Raw genomic sequence first — 17,065 nt, forward strand, 5'->3', positions numbered from 1 at the left:
TAAATATACACAGTACTAGGGATGCACGATATGAAAAATTTTTACCGATAGCCGATAATTAAGTCCTTCTTGTGGCCGATACCAATACCGATACGTTCATATTTTTATATGATAATTTTGTGCACCCAGGAGAATACAAAATCTGAGATAAACTACTGAAATGTATATTACTGTATATATCTGGGTCTAACAATCATAGCAAACATCAGTCCTGACTCTTCAAAAATGTTTTTATTTTTTGTGTAAGGCACCACAATTCTAAATAAATAAAATGCTTTGACATTTGTCAACCTGGAAAAAATGAAAAGTGCATCATGGAGTAACGTCAGATGTCCAAATGTCCGTTAAAGCTTCTTATTGATCATATTATGAATGTGTGCAGCAACCAAATCGTACAAGGTGGGGAATAAAACATCAGAATCGAGATAAAAACATCAACTTTTCAGAATGCCGCAAGCCCAACGCAGGTCATATGACATGAACCAACCAATCAGCTTCACCCGTTCCTTTAATAACATTGAAAGCACTGCCAAGGTGGAGAAACAGCTTATCATAGCTGTACAGGAATAACCATTTTTAAATAAATTTAATAACAGAGCTACTGCAAGCGATTTTTAATGCTGAAAATCCATTTATCCTTTGCTGAAACTTCCGCGTCTTTATGGAGAGCGCAGGTCATGGTTGCTTAGCAACGGCAGACGCCACAGCAGAGCAGGCTACAGAGCGGTTTGGAAACAAAGAGAAAGCGGCACGTCTAGCGTTTTCCACGCGTTTTTAGGTGCGACATGTGAACGGCCCCTAAAACAGATTCACCGTGATGACGACCTCTGAAGTGAGATTTGTTGTGTTAAAACTTGACGGCTTTTTACCTCCTCTCAGAATCCTTGCTAAACATGTGTTGCAAATAGCAATAGCATCGTCCTCCTCTGCCACCGCGAAAAACTTCCAGACCGGCGAAGATGATGATGACGACGACACAGATGATGACGTATTACACGCGACAAAGTCTTCAGCTGCAGTCACTTGCACTCGGAAAGCAGATGAATCTCAGATAAACCAGACTGATTGATTGATTTACCAGCAAGTACTTTATCAGATCGGATTTCATTTATTTATCGGAGCAATAAAAATGACGTAATTTTTACCCATATCGGTCGATAATTTATCTGTCCGATAAATATCGTGCATCCCTACACAGTACACATAGATTATGTACACAAAACTTTTATTTTGGATGCAATTATCGATGGAAATCATTGCCCAGCACTAAATATAACATCACTATATATATATATAGTAAAATTCATGTTTTTTATATATTAATAGTTTATATATATGTGTGTATGTGTGTGTATTCTGTCATCATACTCAACCCTTATTCTGCTGAACTCAACTTTGATGATGTTGCCTTTGAACTACACATATCCCCTTCTCAGTGCACAGGTAGCAGTGCACACTACATAGGGCCCCTGTGAATCGGAACGCAGCTACACACAACAGAGTTGAAGGAGGTCGGCTGTTGCTGTGACAACCCTGTCGCTTGCCACCGCTGTTTTCAGGCTGCAGTCTTACATGCGGCCTCAACAAGCCTGCCACCCCCACAACACTCGCACACTCATTTCACCGACACCCAGAGGGAGGGAGAGCGAGCGCGAGAAAGAGAGAGACATTTCCCCCCGCCCCGTCACTCACACTTCCTGCATGTAGCGGCTCCTGTGAATGACAGCTGCCAGTGCGCCTTCAATGAAGGAGCCGCCAGTGCAAATGACTGGCCAATTAACAGCGCCTAGCAGAGGCCATGACAACAGTTTCCATGGAGCGGCGACCAAACCTTGTCATTATACAGTAGAGACCGGCTAAAGATAAACCTGTGACAAGCGCAAGGGCGGCTCGTGTCGCCCCAGGGACTTTTGCGATGGAGTTTTACAATGGTTTTTCGCCATTGTGCGCTCACTTCCTCGTCTTTCGAGACCTTACACATTGTTACGTGATTGTTCGCACGCTAGCGATGAGAAAAATATACCCCCGTCTTTTCTCTCAAGGGCCAAAACAACATCCTGTAATCAGGAAGTTTACTGAGGAAAACAGTATGTCTGCATCTATAACCATACACACATAAACACACTCACAGACACTCCTCTCCCTCTCCATGTCATTACCTCCCTCTCGTTCTGCTGTTGCCATGGAAACAGCTGTTCTTTTCCCACTGAAGGTAATAAGTTGAAACTAGTTGAGAGTTCGTTCTGATGTCATGTGAACATGTTACGCCCATGTATGGGCATCCTGGCCGTTTCATTCTGAAGCTTCGGAGGCTGTGATTCAGTAGGCCCTCCGATGGCCGCTGCCGCTGCCGCTGATGTCAAGACACAATAAGCCTCCTTGCAGACAGTGTACTTTGAGAGCTGATAAGCGGTGAAAACAACATGCAATATTGATTTGTTTTTGTTGTTGCTTTCGGCTTCTTTTATGGGCTGTATCTCTCTGTGCTTTGCATTTAAATGCATTTGTGTCTTTTAACCTTCTTGGAGTATATTATGTAGTGATAAACTGATAAATGTGAGATTGTCATTGGTGTCAGATTGACTGGCAGAAAGGTTGACTGTAAAATATGGAAAAATTGTCATCCACATATGGAACATTTTGCATATTGTGTTGGTGTCCCTGACCCAGTTTCCTGTCTAGCATAACTAGCAATGTTTATTTAGTCATCAACATTTATTGTGCTGAACAGCATGGCTGGTTAGATCATCACCAGTATAAACCAGGATCTAATGAGTCTAATGAGGGGAACACAGGTGAATCAAATAGAACTCAATGGGAACAGGAACAGGAAAAACTAAATATGGGCATAGAGAAACACAGGGGGAAACTAGGACATAGAGCATGTGGGATAGGAAAACACCACAAAACAGGTTCTGTTCGTTCAAATTCTTTCAAATTTATGGAACTTATCCAAGTTTTTTTTTTTTTTTTTGGAAACTTTTAGAGCTGCAAAATGATTATTCGTGATTAATCGATTCAAGATAAACGTTTCTGTTTGCATACTGTGTGTGTGTACTGTGTATATTTATTGTGTACTGTATATATAAATACACACACATATATGTGTATATTAAAAAATTATTTGTATCTATTTGTATTTAAACACTTGTATATAATTTATTTTATATATAAATATTTTGCATATAAAGCTAGCATATTTTTTATTGATATATATACATGTATAAGTGTGTATTTATATATACATAATAAATATGCAAACTATGCAAACTTTTATTTTGAATCGATTAATCGTAACTAACCGTTTTGCAGCTCTAGAAACTTTTAAAGGACAACTATTATGCTGTTTTTACAATATAAGTCTCAGGTGTCCCCAGAATGTGTCTGTGAAATTTTAGCCCAAAATACCTCACTGATTATTTATTACATAATTTTGAAAATGGCTATTTTAAGTGGAAGCAGAAACACACTGTTTTCGTGCATCTCTTTAAATGCAAATGGGCTGCTGCTCCCCGCCCCGTTTTCCAGAACAGAGTTGTGCCTTTACAGCCCGTACCTCAGATATTCTGCCAAAACACCTGTTTGGTTTTGATTGTTATGTCTTCTGATATAAGGTTTTCTGAGCGCACACATCCGAAGCACGTGCACAGAAAGCGGCTGTCTCGCGACATGTTAGTATTAAACTAAATTCTCTTTCACGTCTTATTGCGCTTAAAACTGTCACATACACACAAGTTTATGTTAAAAATATGCAGGATTTACAAAAACAGTTGGTTATATCTGTGAAGGTAAACAGCTGAAAAATAAATATCATGTTTATATTTGATCTGTGTGGCAGCAACGTAATATACAGTAAATAAATCAATAAATTCACTGCTCTCTTGTCTCCTCTGAGGCTGGGACTCTAAATAGTGTTCTGTGCTTGTCTGTGCACCCAATGACTGAACAGTTAGCATGCTTTGCTCAAATTTTTGCCATGGCGCTAAAACTGGTACAGCGTTGTCGCTTGCAAAAAACAAAATGGCGTGGAAACGTGCAGATTAAGGGCCTGTGATATTATAATAAAATCCCCTTTCAATGTCACAGTGGGAGCTAAATCTAAGTGGCTCGTTTTTTCACATGCTTGCAGAGAAATGCTTACCAAAACAAAGTTACTGGGTTGTTCTTTTACACATTTTCTGAGTTGGTAGATGCACCAGGGACCCAAATAATAACACTTAAACATGGAAAAAGTTTTTTTTTTTTTTATGATATGTCTCCTTTAAGAAAATATTGTACACTCCAAAAATGCTGGGTTGCTGTTAAGGAAAAAAACTCTCAATATCATTGTTGAAAAGAGCTTATGTTCTGCTTATTATTTTTGTGGAAACCACAATATATTATATATTATTATATTGTATGTTATATATTGCTAAGATACCAATTATAATATCAATTCAGACATTTCTGATCATATTCTTCCAGGACCAAATGGTCAGATCAATGCTATTCACAAACATTTCACAGCTCTATCCATATTTTTATGTATAATTAATTTGTGTCAAATATTTTAGGAGAAGCATCTGAGGTGGAGCTGATATAAATGAAACCGCTCCTGAGCTGTGAAACAGCCGCCGTTGAGCAATTCAGATTTCCTCTGGGAGCGTATAGCATAAACACTTAAAATTGATATGTTGGTGTATAACCTACAAAGTGATATGGAGGCACTCGCGCGCACACAAACAAACACACTTGCGCTGAATAAGCTAATACACAACGCCCTCACAACTGGTGACAGGGAATGCCCTTGACTCGTCTGCTCTCGAATCCAAGGCTTCAAACGGCAAAGCTGCTTGTTATGAGGCGGCATGCAGATGCAGGAATACTGTCCTGATGGGCAGTGCTTTAAAAGAAGCTGTCATGCTGTCTACTCGCTCGCTCGCTCTCTTGCCTCCTTCGACAGTGCTGTGTCACCATGTTTACGTCCTTGTCTCGCTCTCCTCCAGCACTCCTCCCCTTTTCCCTCTGCTCTTTCCTTTCAGAGTGTGGTTAGATTAATAATACAAGTATAGCATTGATGGAAGTGATATAGAAACCAACCAGCAAATTACAAAATCCCATTTACTGTTCTCATAATTGCAGAATGGATTAATTGTGCATAAGTTAACAATATTTATTGTGTGGCTTTTAGTGAATAATTAACCCATTTGGTCAGAACTTGGTTAGAGCAAAAAGTTTTCAAATACTTTTGAGCACTTGATTTTTTTTGTGTTTAAAATGAATGTTATTTTTTTCATATCTACAGTTGAGGTCAAAAGTGTACATACACCTTGAAGAATCTGCAAAATGTTAATTATTTTACCAAAATAAGAGAGATCATACAAAATGCATGTTATTTTTTATTTAGTACTGACCTGAATGAGATATTTCACATAAAAGATGTTTACATATAGTCCACAAGAGAAAATAGCAGTCGAATTTATAAAAATGACCCTGTTCAAAAGTTTACATACACTTGATTCTTAATACTGTGTTGTTACCTAAATGATCCAATGATTTTTTTGTTTAGTAATAGTTGGTCATGAGTCCCTTGTTTGTCCTGAACAGTTAAACTGCCTGCTGTTCTTCAGAAAAATCCATCAGGTCCCACAAATTTGAACCCTTTCCAAAAATGACTGTATGATTTTGAGATCCATCTTTTCACACTGAGGACAACTGAGGGACTCATATGCAACTATTACAGAAGGTTCAAACACTCACTGATACTTCAGAAGGGAAAAACATGCATTAAGAGCGGGGGTGAAAACTTTTGAACCGAATGAAGATGCGTACATTTTTCTTATTTTGCCTAAATATCATATTTTTTCATTTAGTACTGCCCTTCAGAAGCTACAGGAGATACTTACATGTTTCCTAGAAGACAAAATAAGGTACATTTATCCTCCTGATCTTCAAATTTCAAAAGTTTTCACCCTTAATGCATCTTAATACAGCTCTCAATGCAGCATATTTTCCTTATGAAGCATTAGTGAGCATTTGAACCTTCTATAATAGTTGCATATAAGTCCCTCAGTTGTCCTCAGTGTGAAAAGATAGATCTCAAAATCATACAGTCATTGTTGGAAAGGGTTCAAATACAGAAAAATGCTGAAAAACCAAAGAATTTCTTTAAAAATCAAGTGTATGTAAACTTTCGAACAGTGATTTTTATAAATTCAACTATTTTTTCTTGTGGATTATATGTAAACATCTTTTATGTGAAATATCTTATTGAGGTCAGTACTAAATAAAAAATAACATGCATTTTATATGATCCCTCTCATTTTGGTAAAATAATTAACATTTTGCAGATTCTGCAAAGTGTATGTAAACTTCTATATTCTATAATTTATCTATTTTTATATGTATATATTGTAATATATGGCAATTATACCGCTGACCATAAAATCACACATATTGCATTTCTAAAAAATGATTTATGATGACGTCTTAGCCTTTTAAATCCTTCTGTAAACATTACATCATAAAAGCTCATGTCTGAATATAGATTCTATTATTGCTCGCACTTATTTGCTCTGATATAATAACACTCATTGCTTACCGAACACTGTTTGAATAGATGGGTACATATTCTTTAGTTGAAAAAAATATGTTGTTGCTGGATATTCTCTCTGCATCTGTTCAAATGGCCTCTCTTCTTTCTGTTTGCTGCCAGAGTCATTGTATGAGGTACAATGTACAGCAACCTCACCTAAAAAGAGCAGACAATGAAATACTGCCATTGTATCGGTGCAGATGTGCGTCAGCCGATGCGTGTCATCCTTTTCTAAACCCCAATGAAGGTCATGCTGGGAGAAATTAGCACTGCTTGTCAAGCATTAACTAAAAGGGGGGATTTTAATGCCATTAAACACCGAGCTCTCAGACCCTCGGCGTTAGAGATGGTTCACTATGTCCCCAGAGTAGTTATATATTTTACAGATCGATATTTTGTAATGAAAGAGGCTGGCGAGTGAAACCGAGCTTTAAGGTTCGGCGTGCAGTGATGGATGTGTGTACTGCGCTAAGCTGTAGCCTGCTATGACAAATGAATGGTCACAGGAAGTCACCGTTGTCTGGCCAGTTGCGGTTTCTAGTTGGTCCTGAGACGCTTAACACCTTTTAATGGTTTGACCTGTTTTTGTATGTGGTTTTCTGCTGAGTCATGCAGTGTTTCCTGCTTGTACACCGGCCTGTTTGTCTTTGGTGCATAGATTTTGTTTGAAACATCACAATGTATTGCTATCTGCTTCATATCAGTGCTTTTTTAATGTAATGTTCGAGCTGTCTACGAAGCGAACTCAATTGGTGGATTTTTGAAGACATGTCAAACAGTTTGTGAGTCGTGCTGTGGGCTTTTGGTGATGCGGTTCTGTGATGTAATTGTTGAGTCCTTTACAGGCTCGTGCTGCTGCTGATTGATTAAGCATCGCTGGTGTCTGTAAATGGCCTCATTGTAATCAACCGGTTTGTTTGCATACTGTTTAGGAAACACTGATCCTTTCAAGCCGACGTGTGAAGAGACACAGATCAATACTTTGATTGAGTGTTGACTAGGGTTATTATCGCAAATGAAAACAAAGGTGCAAAATAGTTTGTTGTTGTTGTTAATGGAGGTATATAAAACTACACAGAATTACAGCAAAAAATTATATATTATTAAATGATCTATCTATCATATATCTATCTATCTATCTATCTATCTATCTATCTATCTATCTATCTATCATCTATCTATCTATCTATCTATCTATCTATCTATATCGTTTTATCGGTCTGTTGTTCTATCATTCTATCTATGCTGTATCGCTCTATCGTTCTGACGTTGTATCTATCGTTTTATCATTCTATCGTTCTATCTATTGTTCTATCTATCGTTCTATCTATAGTTCTATCGCTCTATCGTTCTAGCATTCTATCTATCTATTTATCTATCTGTTGTTTTATCATTCTATCTATCTATCATTTTATTGTTCTATCTATCGTTCTATCGTTCTGTCATTCTATCTATCGTTTTGTCATTTTATCATTCTATCTATCTATCATTTTTCTATCAGTCTATTGTTCTATCTACTGTTCTATCTATCATTCTATCGCTCTATCGTTCCATTGCTTTATCTATCTATTGTTCTATCATTCTATCTATTGCTTTGTCCATCTATCATTCTGTCATTCTATTTGTTGTTGTATTTATCTCTATCTATCTATCTATCTATCTATCTATCTATCTATCTATCTATCTATCTATCTATCGTTCTGTCGTTTTATCTATCTTTCTGTCTATCTACCTATTGTTCTACAGTTCTATCTGTCTATTGCTGTATCTATCATTCTGTTGTTCTATCTATCTATCTATCTATCTATCTATCTATCTATCTATCTATCTATCTATCTATCTATCTATCTATCTGTCTATCTATCTATCTATATATTGTTCTATTGTTCTATCTAGCTATCTGTCTTTGTTTCATTGTTCTACTGTTCTGTCATTTTATTGTTCTATCATTCTATCACTCTATCATTCTGCCATTCTATAGCGTTTTATCATTCTATCTATCGTTCTATTCTATCATTCTATTGTTTTATCTACCTATTGCTCTCTGTCGTTTTATCATTCTATCTATCTATCTATCTATCTATCTATCTATCTATCTATCTATCTATCTATCGTTCTGTCGTTTTATCTATCTTTCTATCTAGCTACGTATTGTTCTACCATTCTGTCTATTGCTGTATCTGTCATTCTATCATCTATTTATTTGTCTAGCTATCATTCTGTCTATCATTTTGTCTATCATCTATCTATCTATCTATCTATCTATCTATCTATCTATCTATCTATCTATCTATCTATCTATCTATCTATCTATCTATTATCTATCATTCTATCGCTTTGTCTATCATTCAGATGTATTTGTCTTGTATCTATCTATCTATCTATCTATCTATCTATCTATCTATCTATCTATCTATCTATCTATCTATCTATCTATCTATCGTTTTGTCGTTCTGTCTATCATTTTGTCTATCTATCATCTATCTGTCTTTATCTATCGCTGTGTCTATCATTCTGTCATTCTATTGTTCTGTTATTCTGTCGTTCTATCATCTATCTATTATCTATTATTTTATCATTCTATCGCTTTGTCTATCATTCAGATGTATTTGTCTTGTATCTATCTATCTATCTATCTATCTATCTATCTATCTATCGTTTTGTCGTTCTGTCTATCATTTTGTCTATCTATCTATCATCTATCTGTCTTTATCTATCGCTGTGTCTATCATTCTGTCATTCTATTGTTCTGTTATTCTGTCGTTCTATCATCTATCTATCTATCTATCTATCTATCTATCTATCTATCTATCTATCTATCATTCCATCTATTGTTTTGTAACGAATAGCAAATTGTTTTCATTGTATATAGGAAGCAGTTTTATATATTTAAAAATAGCACATTTTTAATTTAAAAAGCAGGACACTACAGTTTTTTGTGTATTGCCTTTGTGTTGAATTGCTTTCATGAATGTTTACTGTTGCTTGCTTTCCTTCGACTTGATGTGCTGAATAAGGTTTGCAATTTTGAAGAAAAAATTGGTATTTTGTACAGTGCAACACTGTCGGTGAGTCTTGGGAATTTTGGTTAGCCAGAGTCTGGCATGAGTGTCTGTCTAAGTTTTTTGACTTCTTCATCTTCGGCCGTGGGGAACGGAACAAGAACTATATGCAGAGGTTTCATCAAAAATGCATGGATATCAGACGGAGCAGTCGGCTCTGCTTGAGGAGCGCGTCAGCTCGAAGGACGAGAGCCAGGGGACACTTTAACAGGTGCAGAGCGTAACGGCTCTATTTCAGATTCGTGAGGAGACACGGCACGACAAGATGCTGCTCTCTGAGTCTCAAGCCTGGATTATTTTCTGAAGTAAACGGATACTGGTTGGTGTTGCAAGTGAAGGACATAGGGAACAACTTTGATTTAAAAAAAAAAAACTCCCAAACTAAAAGAAACAAAGTTTTTAAGGTGTATTCTGATTGTAATCAAGGCTAAATTCAAGTTAAAGTGTCTTTCTGACCATTAGCTGTCCCCCTTGACCACTAAAACACACAACAGTGACAATTAACCCACAAATACACACAAAGTTCCAAACGCTCAGTCTCCCATTAATGTCCTGACTTGAGCCAGAGCTCATTAAGACCAATAGAGTGTCTAATTAAGCCACGCACAGTGAGAGCAAGCAGCTGGTCTTCCCAGCAGCCTTTAGGATCTCACTGACCGAGGGGCCCATGGCTCTATTCTGGCCTTTTTACATAGACTCTTCCCCTCATCAGAGCCTCAACCCTGATTACAAAGGTTCAAACCATGCTGCCTGGCACCTGAATTCATATTTAAAGGGATAGTGCACCCAAAAATGAAAATTCTGTCATTATTACTAAACCTCATGTCGTTCCAAACTTGTAAGACCTTCATTTATCTTCAGAACAGAAAGATGTTTTTGATGGAATCCCAGAGCTTTCTGACCCTGCATGTTGTATTATTTATTTTTATTTTGGTTTAATTTGCTCTTTTTATTATATTAAATGATTTTTTTGCCAGTTGAACGATTCATTCACTATTTGGACTCATTCAGCTCTTGCAGGGTTTCTGCGGGTCCTTAAAAAGTCTTAAAATGTCTTAAATATTTTTGGTCACATTATCGCTAAAATACCTTAAGTCTGATGGACCTAATGACTGTTTAAACACTGAATAATGTTACTGAATGATTCAGTGTTTTTTGAAGGAATCAGTTGTATGAAACACTTAATGCTCACTCGTTAAGTGACTTACTGCCACCTACTGGTAGTTTAGTATGTCTAAAAGTATGCTTCCCCCCCCCCAACATTTTTTATTTCTATATACATAAATGTATTTAAAACATTAATCTCATAACATTATTTATTGCAGTTGTAACTAGTAATTTATTGTAAGTCTGACTGGTAACCGCTCTGTAGAATTTTTTGATAAATTGTAATAATTTGACATGAAAGGTGAAACATACATTTAAAAAGTTTAAAAATTGGTCTTTATAAATGTAAAAAAAAAAAAAAAATCTGATTTATGTAAAAGCTGATAGAACACTGATGAAAATATTGCTTCAGAATAAATTGTTTACACCACTAAAATCTCAGTGATGTGGTACTTTTGTGGGGATATTTTGTGTGGAGAAAGAAAAGTTCACTGCATATTGTAGTAATAAATATCATTAATGACAGCGATGAAATGTAGTTTTCTTTTTACATTGACATTAAAGGAACCGTATGTAAGAAATTTATTTCAGTTAATCATAAAATGGCCCTGACATGTCACTAGACATTAAGAAATCATGTTCATTTCAAATACTTATATCACTGACAGCAGTGGTCCGGCCAGGATATTGTCATTTAAAAGTGAGAGTTGCAGCCCACGACTGATGTTATTGTTGTCGTTTTGTGTTTTGGTCTGAGGCTCCACCCTCCAGCTATCGACTAATCACGAAGTCAGTAGAGTTTCGTCATCCGGGTTGCCAGCTCTGCTCTAGTTACAGCTGCAGCTACGAAAACATGTATAACGTTACGAAACCTAAAAGACCTCGTTATGAATCCGAAATACGTTGTGACAAAGTCCGAAATAAAACAAGAATTTGTATAGGAGATGCCTTTGAAAGATGGAAACGGCTGAAAACAGACAAGAATTTAAAGACAGACGCCAACGTTGCTAATTTTCTCCTGGACAGGTAAGATTCATCTATGTTTGGCTAACTTTGCTTCCGTACACAGTGGATTTTCCACGGTCGCCCGTGCTAAATGCATTCATAAAAAGCGTTATATCGCACCACTAGCAGGGTATGAAAACAATCTATGTTCCGACTGAAATGTGGTATTACAGTACATCTTTACGAAATATTTGGCTAATCGCCATTAGTAAATTTTTGCGATACATAATTACTTCGCAAAACATCTCTCGTGAAGCATAAACATAATTAACAGAAGAAGAAAAAATACTGTGTAGGACTCGTCACTTGCCATTGGAAGCTTAGCTGGCAACCTCGAGTCAGGGGGGAGGGGGAGGGGATACACCGTTCTACAGTATTTTGAAAGTGATTGCAGTACCAGTTTTGGCCACAATCCTACATACGGTTCCTTTAAATATTACATATATGTATGTAATATAATGTGTATTTACATTACAGGTTTAGGTCTTAAATTTCGTATAAGGTGGTATTAAAAAGGTCTTCAAAAGTCATGAATGAATCAGTCTCAGTCATGAATGAATCAGTCTCAGCGTCTAATTACTCAACCTCATGCCATTCCAAACCCGTAAGACCTCCGTTCATCTTCGGAACACAAATTAAGATAAGCTTTCTGAACCTGCATAGACAGATGTTGTATTATTTATTCAATTTTTGTTTTACTAATTTGGTCTTTTTTATGATATTAAATCATTTTTTTCACACAATTTCCTAATTTTTTACATTGTTCAGCAACTTCTGTTGCTTTAAATGTGCTGTATACTTCAAATATGTTGTCAAATGACTTCTGATGGAGTTCACAAAGCCAGTTTGAATGATTCATTTACTATTTGGACTTATTCGGCTCTTGAGTTCAATTCACTGACTCAATGAATCAGTCTCATCGATTAATTACTTAACCTCTTGTTTTTTCGAAACCCGTAAGACCTTCGTTCATCTTCAGAACAAAAAATAAGATATTTTTGATGAAATCCGAGAGCTTTCTGACCCTGTATAGTGTCTGGTTTATGGACTGTTTGTGTTAGTTCTTCCCTGTGTTTCCCCTTCTTGCACTGTATGATTTGGTTTTTTCCTTTGTCTCCCCCGTTATTCTGGTTGTATTGGTTTCTCCTTTGCCCATATTTGGTGTTTCCTGTTCATTAGCGTTATTCGCCCCACCTGTTGTCGTCTATTACTCCCCTTTATAAGTTGGTTGTTTTCCCGTTTCTTGTTCTGGTAACATCGTTACCTCCTGTGTTTCAGTCTCTTTGTCTGCTGTTGTTACCTTAGTATTTATTAAAGACTTTGCATTTTACTCCCGTTCCTGTACGTGCCTTGACATATAGTCAGATGTTGTATTATGAATCTCTTTTTTTTTTTAATTAATTTGTTCTTTTTTATGATATTAAATCATTTTTTCCACACAATTTCTTTATTTCTTTACATTGTGCAGCAACTTTTGTTGCTTTAAATGTGCTGTATACTCTAAATCAGTTGTCAAATGACTTCTGATCGAGTTCACAAAGTCAGTTTGAACGATTCATTCACTATTTGGACTTATTTGGCTCTTGAGTTTAATTCACTGACTCAAATCAGCCTCAGCAAGTTAATAGCTCACTGGAGAAAGATTATCAATGAAAAATGACTTCAATTTCGGCCAGTTTCTTACAAAAAGCAATTGTTTTGCTTCAGAAAACCTTAATAATATTGTAGAAGTCCTGTGGACCACTTCTGTGAAATTTTTTATCCTTTTCGAAGCTTGAAAGCTTCAGTCGTCATTTATTGTTATTATACGAAAATCAAGACGAAGATCAAAGAAAGTCACACAAGTTCAGAACAACATGAAGTTAAGATGATAAGATTTTGACATGAAAAGCAGTCCACTTGGACGAGGTCAACTGAGGTAATTTACAAATAAGTTTAATAAGTCTAATGACTTGATCTCATAAGCTCATTGTCGTTATGGCCGGTTTGGCATGAAAGACGTCTGGTCTGTTTGTTGCTGCGGTTGAGCTGCTGTTGATATTTTCGGTGCCATGTGATACGTGTGGTAGTGGAGACAGTTGGCCTCTCGCATGTGCGACTCGAGTTCTGCGTGTTGACAGATGGAACCCCGTCGCCCCCCTTTAGTAGCTTTGTTTCAGTGAATCACACCTCTTAGGAGATGGGACATCCCCGTCAGAGATTTCCACACCTCCGTTTTCCACTTCAGTCTTCTTTCCTTCGCTCTTTCTCTCTCTCCCTCTCCATCTGTCCCCAAGGAATGCCTGAAAATAGCAGCCTAGGGAAAACTGGGTCAGGCATCATCATGGGTTCCTGGGGTGGGATTTGGAGGTTGGGGCGTGCGCTAAGTGAAGAGTCGGAGGGCGGAGAGAATCGAACCTTGGTTATATTGACAGATAGAGCTGTCTTCGTCCTTACATTTACTTTGTGCCGTGTTTTTACTGACTTTGCATTTTGGCTCTGTTTGGATTCTTATTCAGTCTCACTTGTTTTCTTGGCATGGCTACTTTTGTTCATTAGACTGTCTGCACCTGCTTTCTTTCACTGAACTGCACCTAAAAATGAAAATTTTATTATTTTTTTACTCACCCTTATGTCGTTCCAAACTCATTTGCGGATTCTTCAATAGTAGTCATTTTTAAAGACAGTTCTTTGGTTGGGATAGTAATTTAGATTTTTGTGTGGCCTGCCAACATTGATACTGACCCCAACAGTGTATTTTATACGTATTTATATATTTAGACTGCCATTCAGTGAGATTTTCTAATGTAATTTATTCTTGTGATGCAAAGTTGAATTTTCAGCATCGTTACTCCAGTCTTCTGTGTCACATGATCCTTTCGGAAATCATTCTAATATGCTGATTTGTTGCTCAGGAAACATTTCTGATTATTATCCACGTTGAAAACAGTTGTGCTGCTTAATATATTTGTTAAAACAGTGATACATTTTTTCAGGTTTCTTTCATAAATGGAAAGTTAAAAAGAAGAACATTTATTTAAAATAGGAATATTTTGTAAATAGGATTACTTATAAATTACTGTCACTTTTGATCAATTTAATGCGTCCTTGCTGAATAAAAGATTGCTGAAATGCTCATTTATTTTAAAAAAAGAAAATGTCAAAAGTTAAACGTAGTGACCCCAAAATTTTTAAACAGTTTTTTAGATTTAGATTTTTTAATAACTATTAAGTTATTAACTTAAAGTTTTGGGGTTTTTTTGTAATAAGTTCAGTTTTGTGTACTTTTTTTTTTTCTTCATGAAAAGAACATTTGTATGGAAGCCCATTTCCGCCACTGAATAAATCAAAATAAAAAAGGTAACCGCAACTTTTTTCTTAGAATTGCATGATACAAACTCGCAATCCTGACTTTTTTCCTCAGAATTGTGAAATACAAACTAGCAATTCTTACTTTTTTCTCAGAATTGTGAAATATAAACTTAAAATTTTGACTTTATTTTCAGAATTGTGAGTTAAAACTCATTTTGAAATATAAATTTGAAATTTTGAAATATAAACTTACAATTCAAACTTTTTTCTCAAAATTATGAAATAAAAATGTACAATTCTGACTTTTATTCTCAGAATTGTGAGGTACAAACTTGTAATTCTGACTTTCTTCTCAGAATCGTGAAATATAAACATACAATTCTGACTTTTATTCTCAGAATTGTGAGGTACAAACTCGTAATTTTGACTTTCTTCTCAGAATTGTGAAATATAAATGTACAATTCTGACTTTTATTCTCAGAATTGCATGATACAAACTTGCAATTCAGACTTTTTTCCTCAGAATTGTGAGACACAAACTTGCAATTCTGACTTTTATTCTCAATATTGTGAGACACAAACTCGCAATTCTGACTTCTATTCTCAGAACTGAGATATAAACTCACATTTCTGACTTTTTTTCTCAGAATTGTGAAATATAAACTAGCAATTCTAACTTTTTATTCAAAATTGTGAAATATAAATGTACAATTCTTGACTTTTATTCTCAGAACTGTGAGATACAAACTCGTAATTCTGACTTATTCTCAGAGTTGTGAGATACAAACTCGTAAATCTGACTTTTTTCTCAGAACTGCGTGATACAAACTCGCAATTCAGACTTTTTTCTCAATATTGTGAGACACTAACTTGCAATTCTGACTTTTTTTTGTAATATTGTGAGACACAAACTCACAATTCTGACTTTTTTCTCAATATTGAGATATAAACTCACAATTCTTTTCTAAGAATTGTGAGATACAGTTTTGCAATTCTTTTTTTCTCAATATTGTGAGATACAAACGTGCAATTCTGACTTCTTTTCTCAATATTGTGAGAAACAAACTTGCATTTCTGACCTTTTTCTCAGAATTGCATTATTCAAACTAGCAATTCTGACTTTTCTTAGAATTTTGAGATAGAATAAAAAGAAAGTTTGAAACTTAGAATTGCGGGATATAAACTAGCAATTCTGAGAAAACATCATTCTTTTTCCCCTCAGAATTGGACTTTATAACTCACAATTGCGAGTTCATATCACACAATGCTGACTTTGTTTCTCGCAATTGCAAGCTTATATCATGCAATTCTCAGAAAAAAGTCAGAATTGTTAGATAAAAAGTCGCAATTACCTAAAGTTTTTATTCAGTGGCAGAAATGGGCTTTCATACATGCACAGGAAGTTAAACAGCTATAATGTAACTCCATATATTCATAAACACACTTTTGCATAAAAACAGTGACATGAGGCGAATCATTACTGATTGATTTGTACTTTCCTACTGATGACTGTGTGACTCTTTTTACAAGTCTTTTCAGCGAAACAAGCTTGAATAATTAACAACAGAATCTATGTATTAAGATTAATTGTTTTTCTACCTCATTTAAAACAAAACAAAAAATACTCAAAACTCAAGAGTTAACCAGAAATCTTTTGCAGCTTATGTTTCAGGCTGCTCCCACAGGGCAAACAACCTGTCTTCACCCTAAGTAATTATCAACATAAGCAGTGAAATAGTGTAAAACTGCTGTTAATTAGATTTTACAATATTCCCCTCAAACCAAGGTTCCACATCATGAACACAGAGAGCTTCTCTCGGCAGAAATCCAATCAGGTTTTTCTCTTATGTTTACAATTTCTAATAACCCCCCCTCCAGGCAATTGTGAAACGGCTTCCTATTCAGTATTCATTCCTTGATAAATACTGAGAGCAGCTTCACAATAATATACCAGTTTTGTAAGTTGCACAGAACTATAATTTGCTTGGTTTCGAGTCTTTTCGCCAAGGCCGTGCCCTCATGTACA

Source organism: Garra rufa, chromosome 25 (genome assembly GCF_049309525.1).
Source record: "Garra rufa chromosome 25, GarRuf1.0, whole genome shotgun sequence".
NCBI classification, from domain to species: domain Eukaryota; kingdom Metazoa; phylum Chordata; class Actinopteri; order Cypriniformes; family Cyprinidae; genus Garra; species Garra rufa.